The sequence below is a fragment of the Girardinichthys multiradiatus genome, chromosome Y, assembly GCF_021462225.1.
Source record: "Girardinichthys multiradiatus isolate DD_20200921_A chromosome Y, DD_fGirMul_XY1, whole genome shotgun sequence".
NCBI lineage: Eukaryota > Metazoa > Chordata > Actinopteri > Cyprinodontiformes > Goodeidae > Girardinichthys > Girardinichthys multiradiatus.
Window position 1 is genome coordinate 1812075 of NC_061818.1, and position 15640 is coordinate 1827714.

Here is a 15640-nt window from a genome sequence, read left to right on the forward strand (position 1 = left end):
GCTTTGTTCTTTGGACTTCATGACACGGTTTGTTCTCAAACAAACATTTGAGGCCTGAAAAAGAACAGATGGGTTCTTTCTACTGATTAGGTGACCGTTGAAGACAGTTGGTGGTACTGGATTTTATTTAGGATTATTAAAGATAGCTACATAACAATGCAGCCCACACTTTTAGTCCTTTAGTTATACCATAGTGAAGTAAAGTACAAGTTCTAATGTTTCCTTTTTGTTACAATAGGATAAGAATGCTCATAAAGTACAAGGATAAATGACCTGAGGCTGGGGCTGATAGTGGAGCAACCGGTTTAACTGGTTTGATTAGAAAGCTACAGCACACTTAGATTAAATATGGACACCTGCTACTACACAATCTAACAGATAGACACCACAATGGTGACACATGGTCTACTGATAATCACTGCATCCATTGCATTGGAGTGCCAGATATAAAAACTATATGTGACCTTCTATCGGGGCTCTTCGTCATCCTCTAACAGATGGTGACGGTCCGAGACGGGAACCTCAGTGCTGATCTCTGTAATCATTCCTCTGCCTTAAATAACGTAAAAAGTAGGGAGATTCCTTTTAAAAAATCTCCAGTGTTTTTCCTGTAAAAACACTCTGGCTGTGTTGTTAGTTCTGAATGAGCTGTTTTTGTAATTCTTGGAGGCAGAGAAATGATTCAGAATAATTGTTGCGAACGCGTTAAACCGTAAGGCGTGTAGATAAGCGGTGCGACCCTAACGGTGGTAGTCTGGGAAGAAAGGTACAGTCTTCTAGGGTCTAGGGGTGTAGGTTTCGAGTTCCTTCATTGTATAGCAAGGGAAGATCAGTTTCCCTCGCACACAATATAAAAGCTACCTCCCTGAATGAGGCACGCAAAAACTCGGTTAGGATTTGTTGGGTCCAGACCGTTCCATAAGAAGGGTCAAAAGATACTACAGAGGGGAATATATGGGTTTAAACGGCCTCCCTGATCTTCTTAAAATATGTCAAAGCTGCCCACTTCTTTGATCGTAAAGCATGCAGGAGATGCGCAAACTCGGGTAAGGTTTGTAGGGTCCTGGACCTCGTTAAAGAAGTCCGAAAGATACTGCCGAAGGGAAGTCTTCCTTGTGAGTAACCAGCTGTGAAGAACAGAAAAAGAAAAAAATAATAATATATATATATATATATATATACAGTACAAACCAAAAGTCTGGAAAACACCTTCTCATTCAAAGAGTTGTCTTTATTTTCATGACTATGAATATTGTAGCTTCACGCTGAAGGCATCTAAACTATGAATTAACACATGTGGAATTATATACTGAACAAAAAAGTGTGAAACAACAGAAAATATGTCTTATATTCTAGGTTCTTCAAAGTAGCCACCTTTTGCTTTGATTACTGCTCCGCACACTCTTGGTATTCTGTTGATGAGCTTCAAGAGGTAGTCACCTGAAATAGTTTTCACTTCACAGATGTGCCCTGTCAGGTTTAATAAGTGGGATTTCAAGCCTTATAAATGGTGTTGGGACCATCAGTTGTGTTGTGCAGGAGGTGGATACAGTACACAGCTGATAGTCCTACTGAATAGACTGTTAGAATTTGTATTATGGCAAGAAAAAAGCACCTAAGTAAAGAAAAACGAGTGGCCATCGTTACTTTAAGAAATGAAGGTCAGCCAGTCCGAACAATTGGGAAAACTTTGAAAGTGTCCCCAAGTGCAGTCGCAAAAACCATCAAGCGCTACAAAGAAACTGGCTCACATGAGGACCGCCCCAGGAAAGACCAAGAGTCACCTCTGCTGCGGACGATAAGTTGACCTGAGAACAGGTCAATGCCACACAGAGTTCTAGCAGAAGACACATCTTTAGAACAACTGTGTTGGACCACTTGTTTGCTGAATATTGGACTACTTGCATGGTGCGGGACGCCACAAGGCCCCCTGGCGGTTTCGGCCATTTTGTATCCAGGACATTGCGACTGATATGACGGGACGCCCCAAGTCTGACGTCACAGGGCGCTATATATGGAGGCACCCATTTTGAACACCCTGCCTTCAGCTGGAGATCGTGACCCGATCACCAACATCTGAAGCATCACCTGGAGAAGAGTCCCGAGTGGATTTCATTTATTCTCTCTCGTTGGCCAACGAACAATTCATAACTGAGGTTTCTGGACTAAGAAGGCAAAAATGTAACTTTGCCGATCGAAGACATGAGTTTAACACGTAACTAAAAACACGGAGTTTGAGGAAACGAACCGCCACCATGTTTCATCCTAAGTCGACTTTGATGGTCAGATCACGTTTTTCCCCTTTTCACCAAGGAGGCCAAAGGACGAAGACTGACTGCTTCTTGGAGTTTAACTGCGGACGCGCAACAACGCTTCAACCCGCCTTTTTTCCCTTCCTCGCTCGACCCCGCTCAGAAGAAAGCCGACAACAAGTAATACCCATCCTTTATTTTATTTATTTCTTAGAATGCCTGGGCAGAGTAGGAGGTCTTAGTGCGATGAGATTCGCTAGTTAGAATTGTTGGAGTTGTCCTCCTAAACTCCTGCGTGTTCGTTTATTTGGTCAAAGCATCTTAATTCTGCACGAGAAAAACTAAACTTAAATGTCTAAGAAAACAAAACACGGACAAGAGGTTGAAGCTGATTCACCCGGCCGGGGAAGAGAGGTGCTGTCTCTGTGTAGTCAGGAACACTTCTGTTTTTCTCTCCCCTGCACTGTTCTTTTATTGAACACGCACATACTACAGGAAATATACATTTTACATTTGTTGTGCAGCCCTTCTCAGTTTTCTCACACATTCTTTTGCTGAAGGTCAGTTTCCCACACGTCTTCAGGAATCTTCAGTGAGAGGAGTAAAATGCCTCCCTAATATACTGCCGGCTTCTCACGATACAGACAGAAAACACCTGCAAGCTTTAACCTTGAATAATAAACACTCATTGTGTGACCACAATAGAAGCTACTGTTTAAGGATTTTTCTAACTCTCAAAAGCATAACTAAAAACTCCTAATAATAATCAATCCATAAGCAGCAAATCCCAAATATATCTTAGCATTAGCTACTAATGATAAGGCATTTATATTTCCACAATTCCCCCTTTTGAAGTCTGTTAAGACTTCACTAAAAGAATACAAAAAGTAAACGTCTATACCAGAAGCCTAAGCACAGCGGACTTGAATCAAATTCTCAACACCCCTTCAGGCTCCTCGTCGTCATCAGGGATAGCCAACAAAGGCATCATATGAGGGTGTGGTTGCCTTGCCTTCAATAGTTGCAGTAATAAAGCGCACAATCAAAGATCTAATACATGGTACACAACAACATCCACACGTCACCATAATAGCAACAAAAACAGCAATGGATATAAACAATGACATAATTAACCCTTTCCAGTGTCCAAACATACCAGTCATCCAGTCTTCGAACGGATTGTCTATTCCTGAGTGCTTATGCATAGTGGTTGAAAGTGTTTTTAACCCTTCTAAAGCTTTTGAGATGGAACCTTCAGGGGCGGTATTATTGGGTATGAAAGTACAACACATATCACCAAACATTGCACATATGCCCCCCTTTTCTGCTAGAAGCATATCCAATGCCATTCGGTTTTGCACAGCCATGAGGGAGGTTGGTGCCAATTGTTCGGACAGGCCTTCTACTGCATCCCTTGTTAAGTTTGCTAGACGTAAAACATTGTAATGGATGTAGTTGATGCGGTCTACGTTTTTATTTGGGGTCACCGGAAAAAAGGCTGCAATTATTGGGATATTTTCAAAACCTACTGAGATTTGATCCGCAATTTTATATTCATTTGGCACTCCCCGAGGTACTCCTATGGCATCAATGTAAGTGGGTGAGTCTTTGCTTAAGTCAAAGATGTTTGCGCTCCGTTTTATGATATGTCTACGCCTTCTCCTAGTTAAAGATGTGCTTTGGGCGTGTGTTGAAGGAAGATACTTAAGGTCTTTTCCTAACAAGAGGAGAGGTGCCTGCAACCTAACCATGGCACACACTCCAATAGTATTATTTTGGATCCTAGTCAGAAGGCGGTGTCCTCCACAATAATAATAAAGTCCTGATCTTGCCCAAGGACCTATCACTGAGCTTGACACAGTGGAGTTGCACCAATCGCGAGGAATTTCCCCAACATTCACCTGCGGGGTTTTGGAAGTGAAGTTAAAACAAATGTATGTGCCATTTCTCCATAGAGGGGTAAAAGGGCCAGCCCTGGTTTTGTTGGCAATGGGTGGAGCGCTGCGTTTTGATACTTTATTGTCTGGATGACTGGAGCATGCTTGGAAAGGCAGTTCACAATACAAACCTAGAATCAATGTGACAATGAAAAATGATAAAACACCTATACCTACCATGACCCAACCCTTAAGGGGCCTGGGTCCTAGATTTTCACCTCCCATTCTTTTTGAAGGTACCTGCAAAGGAAGATGAGGATTAACAATATGGTGAAACACAAAATACTTTTTAATTATTATTATTATTATTTTTTTTTTTTAAGTTCAGAGTGTTCAGTTCAGTTCTCGGTGGGAGAGCAGCTACGACCACCAGTGAAAGAGAGGAAAGCTCGATCACATCCGCCTCTTCTGTGTGATGTCCTGGTCTTCATTCACAGGTGTAGACTGACCTGGAGCTAAGTGGTCTCACCAGGGGATTATTCTGCCCCTATTGGTGGGACCACTGATCTGACGGTGCACCTAAGTTGTAGACTAACCTTTAGGTGTAAACGAACGCTTTCTCACCCTAGGGGATTATTCTGCCACTTGAATTGGGTGAGAAAGGTCTTCTGGTGTGCTGGTGTTGTCCCTCAGGTTCTGCCGGACCTCTGGCAGCGATCTCTGTGGTGCCTCTGCTGCTGCACACTGGCTCCAATGATACCACGTGTCTCCTTTGCCCTTGACCCTCACCGCATGTGAGGTTCTCTCTGTGACCTGGAATGGACCCGTCCACCTGGGCTCTGACCACTTCCTTTTGATGACTTTCAGAAGGATCCACTCAGCTTCGGACGTGGTTGGCTGAGGTCTCTCGGTTGGTTTCTCTGGAACCTGTTTTGAGAACTCTGTAACCAAACTTAAGTTGGTGACTGAGGTGTCCTACCAGTCCCCAGCTGCCAGAGAGCGCTCTACCACTCCTCTCAATTTCTTACTTTGATACTCAGGATGCAAAGAAAGAGAAACATGAGGAACAGCTTCATCTGACATTAAACACCATTCTGCTTGGTCAGGTGTTAAATCAACTGTTGCAGCCACACCCTCAGGAGCCACATAAATATTTTTGGATGAAATAAACCATAGACCTTCTACTGTTTCATTAAACAAATCTGGTACCATTCAGTGTGACAACGGTCGTAGAACAGAGTGACATGGGGCGGGTCAGGCGGAGAGGTGTAGGGGCAGAGACTTTGAATCCAGGGTTTCCACAGCTGATACACAGAGAAGATGCTGCTTGGAGATGTCAGCATATGCCTCTGCAACTGGCTGTAAAAATATTGTCAATGCTGAAGCATTTGTCCACATGCCAAAAAGGAACCATCTGGAAAAGTTACCGTTAACCCATCAGTACCACACAACACTGATGCTCCCAGCTTGACTAATAAGTCTCTGCCCAGCAAATGAACAGGTGTGCTGGGTGAACACACAAAAGGGTGAGTTACTCTTTGAGTCCCAATCTGAACAGGAAGAATTTATGCAGCCCCTGAGAAGCCCCTCACAGAAACAGTCTTGGTAGAGAGCAGTGGTTTAGGAGGTTGCTGTGTTATGGTGGAATAAGTAGCTCCAGTGTCCACTAAAAAAATTCAGACATTTCTCTCCCACCTTTGCAGGCAACGTGGGATCTGCTGTGCCCACGCTGCACAGTTGTAGCACACATCTCCCAGTGCCCTGCTGGCTCCACCCCTTCCTTTGGGTGTTCCGCACCATCCACCACGACCAGCCGACCACCAACATGCCATCTGCCTCCACGACCGGGGACACTGTACCTGTAATTATTAAAATGTATAGTGGCAAGGAGGGAGTAACCCCCTCCTTGCCACTGATCAGTCATAGACATAGGGGTGTGTGCTGCAGGAGGAACAGGTTGAGCTGCAGCTAACATTACATTTTCAGTTATATCATTTTTCTCTTATTTAATTGGCCTCTTGCAGCTGTAATTTAAGGAGCTGATTCTGCAGCTGCTCTTTCTCCTCTTTTCTTTTTCTCTGCCTCCTGAGCTGTATGTAAATGGTGAATTAAATGTTTTTCCCACTTTGTGAAGTCTGTTCCCTGCAAATCAGGATTATTTTTCATCTTTTGACACATGTCAACAGGAACTCCTGTTTATATGGCTTTTTAAACAGCTGTCCCATTCCTGTTGTGCTTTCTGTATTTCATTCATGTCAGAGGGCAGAGAAAACGGTCTGCCATGTACTATTTCTTTGAGAATACGAATTCACATCAGCAACTTGGTGTCACGTGATCTCAGACTCAGAATATAGTGGGTGGAGTTATACAATGATGTACAGTAGGTGGCAAATGGAGTAAGACCAGTTTGATTTGGAGTTATTCTCATCCATAATTTAACCAGGGATAGGCATTCGGGTCATGGCCTCCCTGTTTCTTCCATTGTTTTCCTTAATCTTTAACTGAAACCCTAATGCATTAGAACTTAGTTCTATTAATTTATTTATAAAATGAGTTCCATTATCTGACCTTATAATCTGTGGGATACCATATGTGGGGAAGAAATGTGTAACTAGGTTCATCTATTACCACTAGGCAATATTTCTTCCCCCGTGTTTGCAACAAATTATGCATGATCTGCAAAAATTCTTTGCATTTATAGTGTAGGATTAATGTTTTACCAGATGTAACATATTCCCCCCTTGACACGTGGGTCTTCCCAATGTGTCACTGTAGCCGCTGTCCTTATTACATTTAAAAATGAGATCACTATTTGTGGTAGTTGCTATTATTTTAAATGATGCTTGGTTTAGTTCTTATTAAAAATTTAAAATAAAAACTCACTCACTGATGAACACAAAAAATGAAGGGCATATTATATCTTATAATCTTAGTTTGTCTTACCCAGTTTTATAGGTACAACATCCAGTTTCAGTCAGCTTTGTATTTAGTTCAAGTAACTAAAGTTTGTTTCAATTAACTCAAGTTTTCTCTATTTCAGTCCAGTCCAGTAATTCTGTTAAGGTTCATTTCATCTTATGTTAAGTTTGAGTCTAATTCAATCATTTTGAACCTGACTGGAAAAAGTCTAAACGTCTGTTAAAATCTTTTTGTTTTACCATAGAGAACTGACCTAATATTATTATGGTATGTTGAGGACTCTAATTTTTACATAACATGAAACAGACATTTATTTCACAAAAACAGAAAGTCAAACACAGACATTTGGCCACATGAAAGTTTAAATAACCTGTTTGTAAAAGAATTGTGAAAAATTGAAGACGGATCTATGAACTTTCTTATGGTTATCAGTATTTTTAATACAGGTAGAACCTTTGCTATCTTTATATGATTTTTCGAAAAAGATTCTGGAAACCTTATTAAGATATAAATTTGGCAAAGATCATCAGAACATCAGACCTTTATTAGCGCTTTTAAAGTCCCTCAAAGATGCATTACAATAAAATCAGTCATTCCCATTCACACACATTCACACACTACTTACTTATTTCTCTGTCAGTCATTTTATTTGCAAAATTTGAACATAATTTGACTTCTATTATTCTTAAAATGCACATCGTTTCCTCATAACCCCTTTTGTTTCCACAAGGTCTGTTTTGAACACTTCAATTCTTTTTTATTCACCAAGAATCAATAAGGTGGTCTTAGTGGGGTCCACCTTAAAGGTGTTATCTGTTGGGTGTCATGTTATCATTGTCAGGTCAGTGAGGTTCATAAGTCAGTCAGAACCTTGGTCATTTGGTCTGTGCTCATAATGTTTCATAGATCCAGCCTATGATTAGTCAGCAGAACTTCCACCTATAGGAGAAAAATTGATTGTTAATGAATGAGCTGCATTTCCTAGGAACACTGTCTTCCTCCTGGATGAGCATCACCTGTTGAAAAACTTTCATCATTGTTTGTTTCACATATTCAATCAGATCTTTATATTATACCAGTAGGTGAAGTTGTTAGTATCTCATGTAGACTGACATATACTGTTGCATTTGGAGAGGATCTCAGATTAAATAAACTTAGTTAGAGCTTCAATCCAGGTTCATTTTATGTCTGCAGACTTTAGCCAATTTTTCTTTTTTTTTATACATAAAGAGCAAGATTTAAAATATTTTCAAAAGGCAGATTGTCGCAGAATGTAGACAAAACTGCTTATTGATTGACAAAATAACATTCAAGCACACAATCACCATATTAAAGGTTCTACTTCTAGAGAATCACTAAACTTCTGGGGTCCAGTTTTGGCCCGCGGACCTTGAGCCCGACACATGCAGGGTAGAGTTACAATCCCCATCTCTCAGCAGAGACAGGCTTCTGCCTTTTGTGCAGAAGTTTTATCTCTGTTCTCAGGCAGCTGCATCTCCCTGTCAAGGTCGCCTCACAGAGCTGAAAACTAACTTCTCTCAAAGAGGAAAATCAAGAATGCACAAAATCTGTAAAATGAATCTTTTGCATTTTATCATGATATTGTTGGTAGTAGAACAATTAGCACCCTAAAGAGTTTTCACACCTTACAAAAGTATTCACACTTTCAAAAGTTTTCACACCCAAACATGTTTTCGCACTCAGAAAAGTATTGGCACTCAAAAAAGTATTAGCACTCAAAAAGTATTAGCACCCTGAAAAGTATTCACACCTTTCTTCACTCCACTCTGTTCATTCACTGGTCAACTGAGGCCGTCCAGAAAATATGGCACGCTGTGTCCCTGGTATCTGGACTATTTTGAGAGTGACATACACACGTCTCAAAACACCTCAATTTCCCCCCAAATCAAGCAGCTTATCAGCACTCAGTCATTGTTGACACCAGTTAGGTTTCCATACAGGAATGCTGCATTCATTCACCTGCAATGAGAGTCTGGCAAACTGCTGCGCCTTTCTCCAGTCACACCGTATTTTTCACACACTCCTCCTAACAAGTCTGTCTCACAGATTATCCCTAATGTGAACAGCTCATCGATTTTATGTGTTTGTGTATTATGTACTTTTCTCTGGAGTCCACTAGATGTCCTCCAAGTCTAACTATTCTTGCTGAATTATCCTATTCCAGCTCATAGTTTTCTCATGCTGGTCTTGTTACAAATGTCATTTATAACTCACAGTCATGCACTCACTGTTACTGGTCTTACAGATTCATACAAACCGTTCACAGTAACTTATAGCTTCACGGGACTTCAGACTATGTGTTTTATGAATTACCACATCTGTAATCTGGTTTTATTGAGACAGAACTCGATTAAAACACAGCACTCAAACCTTTGTGTTTTTGCCCGGTCTTAGCTTTCTGACTCCAGAATACAATGAACAACCTTCTTTCAAACCTCAAGAAAACTGTTTACAGTTCGGAGGTCCCCACCCTCCGGGACTTCAACCCAGCGAAATCATGAATTCTCGTCAGAAAACATGTGGAGTTGCCAAACTCAGGAAACAGAATTTGTAGTATCTTCAAACTACAGGCCTCAAACCCACAGAATCTAATGTGTTCTGAATGATATGTGCATGTAACCTTGTTATTGAAACTTTGATGTGCTGTGTTGATATCTGAAGCCGCTGCGCTCCCAGCTCTGTGAGTGTTTTGTGGGATATTTTACCACCTGACAGCAAGCGCAGGTGCGCTGTGAGACTGGACTGCTAAAATAACCTCATGGTGAAATTCCCCATTTTTTTCTTTGTCTTCAACCTCACTGCTTGCTAGCTTGCCACCAAAAGTTTTATAACTCTTTGTCTGCTCAAGAGTTGGGGGAGATTTTATGACTGAGTATAACTGAGTTACAGTTGGAGCTGCGCCCCACCCTCCACTCACCCCACACCCCTTCGTCATATTCTCATTTTTGCCATAACTGCTGGATGATTCAATACACACCCACTACTGTTTTGCTTTATTTTTGCTTAGTTAGATATTTTACCCCTTTTATGTAGAACTTTGCATGTTGAGTAGGTGATTTAATAAATGTTCACATAGATGATAACAGAAGGCGTTCTGTGCTTATTGTGTGCAAGAGTTATTCGTCAGTCAAGATAAGGTTGAAGTTCCACACGTTTCGGCAGAAACGGTCGATTAAACAGTGACATCTCTGGTAATAGTTATTAATTATTACGGAGTATTTAACGGTTGTAATTGTCAAAGGCGTTGAGCCACAATTACAACACCAGAAACGTCTCTGGTCTCAATTCAGAAATGAGGATTTTGGTTAAGAAATGGATTTTGTCAAATTATGATTTTTAATTACAATTATTGATCAAGATTAATCAATCAATAATCATAACTCCCAACAACTGTTAAGGGGAGACTGCGTAAATCAGGCCTTAATGGTAAAATAGCTGCTAAGAAACCACTGCTGAGGACAGGCAACAAGCAGAAGAGACTTGTTTGGGCTAAAGAACACAAAGAATGGACATTAGACCAGTGGAAATCTGTGCTTTGGTCTGATGAGTCCAAGTTTGAGATCTTTGGTTCCAACCACCGTGTCTTTGTGCGGTGCAGAAGAGGTGAACGGATGGACTCTACATGCCTGGTTCCCACCGTGAAGCATGGAGTAGGAGGTGTGATGGTGTGGGGGTGCTTTGCTGGTGACATTGTTGGGGATTTATTCAAAATTGAAGACATACTGAACCAGCATGGCTACCACAGCATCTTGCAGCGGCATGCTATTCCATCCGGTTTGCGTTTAGTTGGACCCTCATTTATTTTTCAACAGGACAATGACCCCAAACACACCTCCAGGCTGTATAAGGGCTATTTGACCAAGGAGAGTGATGGGGTGCTGTGCCAGATGACCTGGCCTCCACAGTCACCGGACCTGAACCCAATCGAGATGGTTTGGGGTGAGCTGGACCGCAGAGTGAAGGCAAAAGGGCCAACAAGTGCTAAGCATCTCTGGGAACTCCTTCAAGACTGTTGGAAAACCATTTCAGGTGACTACCTCTTGAAGCTCATCAACAGAATGCCAAGAGTGTGTGGAGCAGTAATCAGAGCAAAAGTTGGCTACTTTGAAGAACCTAGAATATAAGACATATTTTCAGTTGTTTCACACTTTTTTGTTCAGTATATAATTCCAAATGTGTTCATTCATAGTTTTGATGCCTTCAGTGTGAAGCTACAATATTCATAGTCATGAAAATAAAGAAAACTCTTTGAATGAGAAGGTGTGTCCAAACTTTTGGTCTGTACTGTATATACAAAAGATGTAACATCAACTGGCCAGTGTGGATGTGTGAGAGTCGATAACAGTGAACTGACGGAAGTGACGGGGGACACATTACACTGACAGACTTTGACTGCTACATGCTACATGCTAAGCTAACATGCTAAGCTAACAGACCCTAGCTCACTGAATAAACTCTACTGTGCATAAGCTTTGGTGTCTGAGAGATAACGAAATAAGCTCTAATGTATGTGAAGTGAGAGAATGACTAGAAAATGAGCTCCCTGCTTGTTCTGTAGGAGCAGCCTTGGAGACGGGGAGGAGAAATATATTAGCAAGTTTCAACCACAAAGATGCTTTAACAAGTTAAAACAACAGTTTGATGGAGCTTGTTTGGTCCTGGAAATAATTGTCGAGTCACCAGAAAAGGGTAAGAAATAAGTTTTAACCATTAAGTGACACAAAGTGGTTCCACTCTAAAATGCTGTAGTTATTGGGTAATCGAACGTTTATGTGGCCGATGTTTGTCCATTTTGTCTGTCTGTTTTTGTGAAATGAATGTCTGTTTCATGTTATGTAAAAATGAGGGTATATGTGGCAGGATACATTTAATTTAAATTGTTTTCTGGTATGAAACTAATCGGAATTTTGAGTTTTTAGGTCTGGGGAAGCAGTCCTGACTATGGACCACCTGCTTGAAAGGCAAAAACATTTTAAACTGTCTGACACTCAGTGTTATTTATTAAATAAGGTATTGATAATGTGATAATTTTAAGACAACAGGCTTTCAAACAATATTAAATTTAGGATTTTAATTCGACCAGTTATACTCAGATTTTATCCGAATCCAAAAGATGATTTTATGAAAACTTTACAACAAATAATTGCAGCGATTAGACTTGGAAAAACTTTCACTCATTTAAGACTTGCAGCAGGAGGAAAAATGCTGTTAACTTTATATCATTTGAAAAGAATAAACCTATCATTGCCTTTTGACAAAATTAAAATTAACGTCCTATATTAAAACCTTTTGTTTTCGCCAAAAGTGGTAGTTGCATTAAATGATAGAGTTGATTAAATTAAAAACAATAAAATCACTGACGGATTATACATACCGATTTATGTCGGGTCAAGTCAGGTTTGTTTGTATGGCACTTTTCAGCAACAAGGCACTCAGGGCGCTGTGCATAACGAGGGGCATTGCACTGATGCAAAATCAAAATAACAGGTAAGAATAGAATGATGGATAAGAAAATGAAAGGAAAGTTGGACTGAAAACTTAACTAATAATGTTTAGATGTCACAGTTATTATTTATGCATGAATAGGTTCATTGTGGTAGGCAGAAGTACAGGTTAATTTTCAACTTTCACTACTTGATGCTACAAAAATGGTGACAAGAGGCCAAGTATCCATAGTTTTTGTGTCAGACCACCAGGTGCTACAAAGGTAGGCTATACTTTCCTTTTTCTGAACGAAATGATTCTGTTTATAACTAATCTATTTGGTTGTTATCTTCTTTTACTCCTTAATAAGCTGGTACACAGCAAGACTGCAATGTCGTTTATTTTTGTCTTCTTTGTATATAATAATAATGAAAATAACAATGTACAAAAATATGATTATGTGTTGTGAAATGAAGATGGCAAAAGAAAGAAAAATGTTGATTTCACTACCCAAGTTTATGATTTCTTGTTTGTGTTAATTTGTAGTACTGGGATGGCTGTATGATCAAACAGTTTTTTTTCAGGCATTACCGGTCACAATACTCATGATTTCTCTGGAAAGGTTGATGAAGAGTCGTCCCACATCAGGCAAAATGATGATGTGAGCGATAACCCTAAACATTTATTTTTCTCCTGGGTGAAGAAGGCCTGAAAAAGTGGCTGGGACCAGCCTGACAAATGGGTCCATTGACACATTATTAATAAGGACATAAGATCTTTGGGGTTCAGGAACAATAGGAATCCAAAGATTGTGTTTGAGGGTTGAAAACGTGTGGTTGAGAAGAGTGTGACAGGAATGAATGAAGGTCCAAGGTATGAATGATGAATGATGTGGGCCACATGAGTGAAAGGTTCATGAATCAAAAGGTATGTTTTAGTTTCTGTGAGCTCATTTTTTTTTTGTTTTGGGTTTTGATTCATAGTTGTGTTCGGACAACTAATGAACGTTTTAGAGTGCACCAAATTTTGTTTTTCATTAGTTTTTCTCTAATGTTGGTATTCACTATATGTGTTCAGATGCTCGCAAGTTGGAACAATTTTCTGGGTTTTAGTTTCAGAGGGTGAAAACTTTTCTTGAGGTGAAATTGTATCTAAATTCTCTTTGGGATGGGAACAGAACCAAATAGAACCTGTCATTCTGCCATAGGATTCTGGTTGAATAACTTGATGGTAAAAGATTTGGTCGTCCAAACTTCCTTAAGAGGGGAGGCTGAAGCCGGCATGTGTTGTGTGTCTTAAGTGTTTGTCTAAATGTCTGTTTCAATGTTTGTCTGACTAACCTTTAGACTTCAGAGAAAAAAAAAGAAATAATAATCATAGGATGAAAAAAATGGAAATTAATTTATTGGGAATAAAATGAATGGTTATAGCGATCACATATTTAACAGGAATGAATAACTAAATAATGGTATGATTAAGGTTGTACACAATATGCAAATTAGTTTTTATCTAGTATTGGAGGTAGAGATTATGCAGAAGGACCCTAAAGGTCTAATTTAGGTAGATATAATCAAATTATCAATGCGCTTGAAAAGTGGGTTGTCAAAAAACACTAGACCCCTTCATGGTAAATGATGCGAATACTTTGTTCTGGGGATGATTTCAAAAGATTATTTTGGAAAATAACAGTTTGAACATATTTAACTTTGGCTACTAGTTAATGGACAATAAATTAGCAACTAACGGGGTTACAATATAAATATGATTTTGGGTTAAAGGTGAGAAGGTGACTGTTATATTACCTACACATAAGATTCTCATGGAAACAGGTATTGGAGCATTTCCTGCTCTCAACAAGCCCTAAAGGAGCCCTAAAGTTATTGATTTTATGGGTTCTGACAACAGAGTGAAAGGATGTAGAGATGTGCTGGACACTTTCACCAGGTCAGCTGGGAGAGATAATCACACAGTCAAAAAACGATTGGCTAAAGTAATACAAAAATGAAGTGGCTGGATATGCTGCCCTTGGTGATGTTTTACATCAGATCATCACCCACTGAGCTCATGGGTTTAACTCCCCATTAGCTGCTGACAGGAAGAACCATGCCCTGACCTTTCACCTCCTCTCTTCAGTCAGGGTGTGCACCCAGTCTGGATTCACAGAGAGAGCAACTGACATGTTCAATGATTTTAATCTGCTGAGAAGTTTTTGTCTCAAACACACAGGAGGCTCTAACCAAAGAACCAACAGGAGAAACACATGGAACTCTGGATGAGGACAAAACTAAGGTAAGCAGATCATACTGCAGGAAGGGAGAGACGTCCTCTGAAGGAAACCTGCCCTCCCCTGCGCCTTCGGGTTGGGGAGAGGTCTCTGACTATCATTTCAGCCTACGGGCCGAGTGGTAGTGCAGAGTACCCGGCCTTCTTGGCGTCCCTGTCGGGGGTGCTGGATAGTGCCCCTCCCGGGGACTCCATTATTCTGCTGGGGGACTTCAACGCCCACGTGGGGAACGACAGTGACACCTGGCGAGGTGGGATCGGGAGGAATGGCATCCCCGATCTGAATCCGAGTGGTGTTTTGTTATCGGACTTCTGTGCTAGTCACGGTTTGTCCATAACGAACACCATGTTCAAACATAAGGGTGTCCATCAGTGCAAAATTCCGGTTAGTTTCATACCAGAAAACAATTTAAATTAAATGTATCCTGCCACATATACCCTCATTTTTACATAACATGAAACAGACATTCATTTCACAAAAACAGACAGACAAAATGGTCAAACATCGGCCACATAAACGTTCGATTACCCAATAACTACAGCATTTTAGAGTGGAACCACTTTGTGTCACTTAATGGTTAAAACGTATTTCTTACCCTTTTCTGGTGACTCGACAATTATTTCCAGGACCAAACAAGCTCCATCAAACTGTTGTTTTAACTTGTGGTTGAAACTTGCTAATATATTTCTCCTCCCCGTCTCCAAGGCTGCTCCTACAGAACAAGCAGGGAGCTCATTTTCTAGTGATTCTCTCAGTCATTCTCTCACTTCACACACACGTTCACACATTCTGGCCAACCAGGCAGTACAGCACCATTTCCTGGTCCACATGAGAGCTGTTTTCGTTATCTCTCAACTTACCTT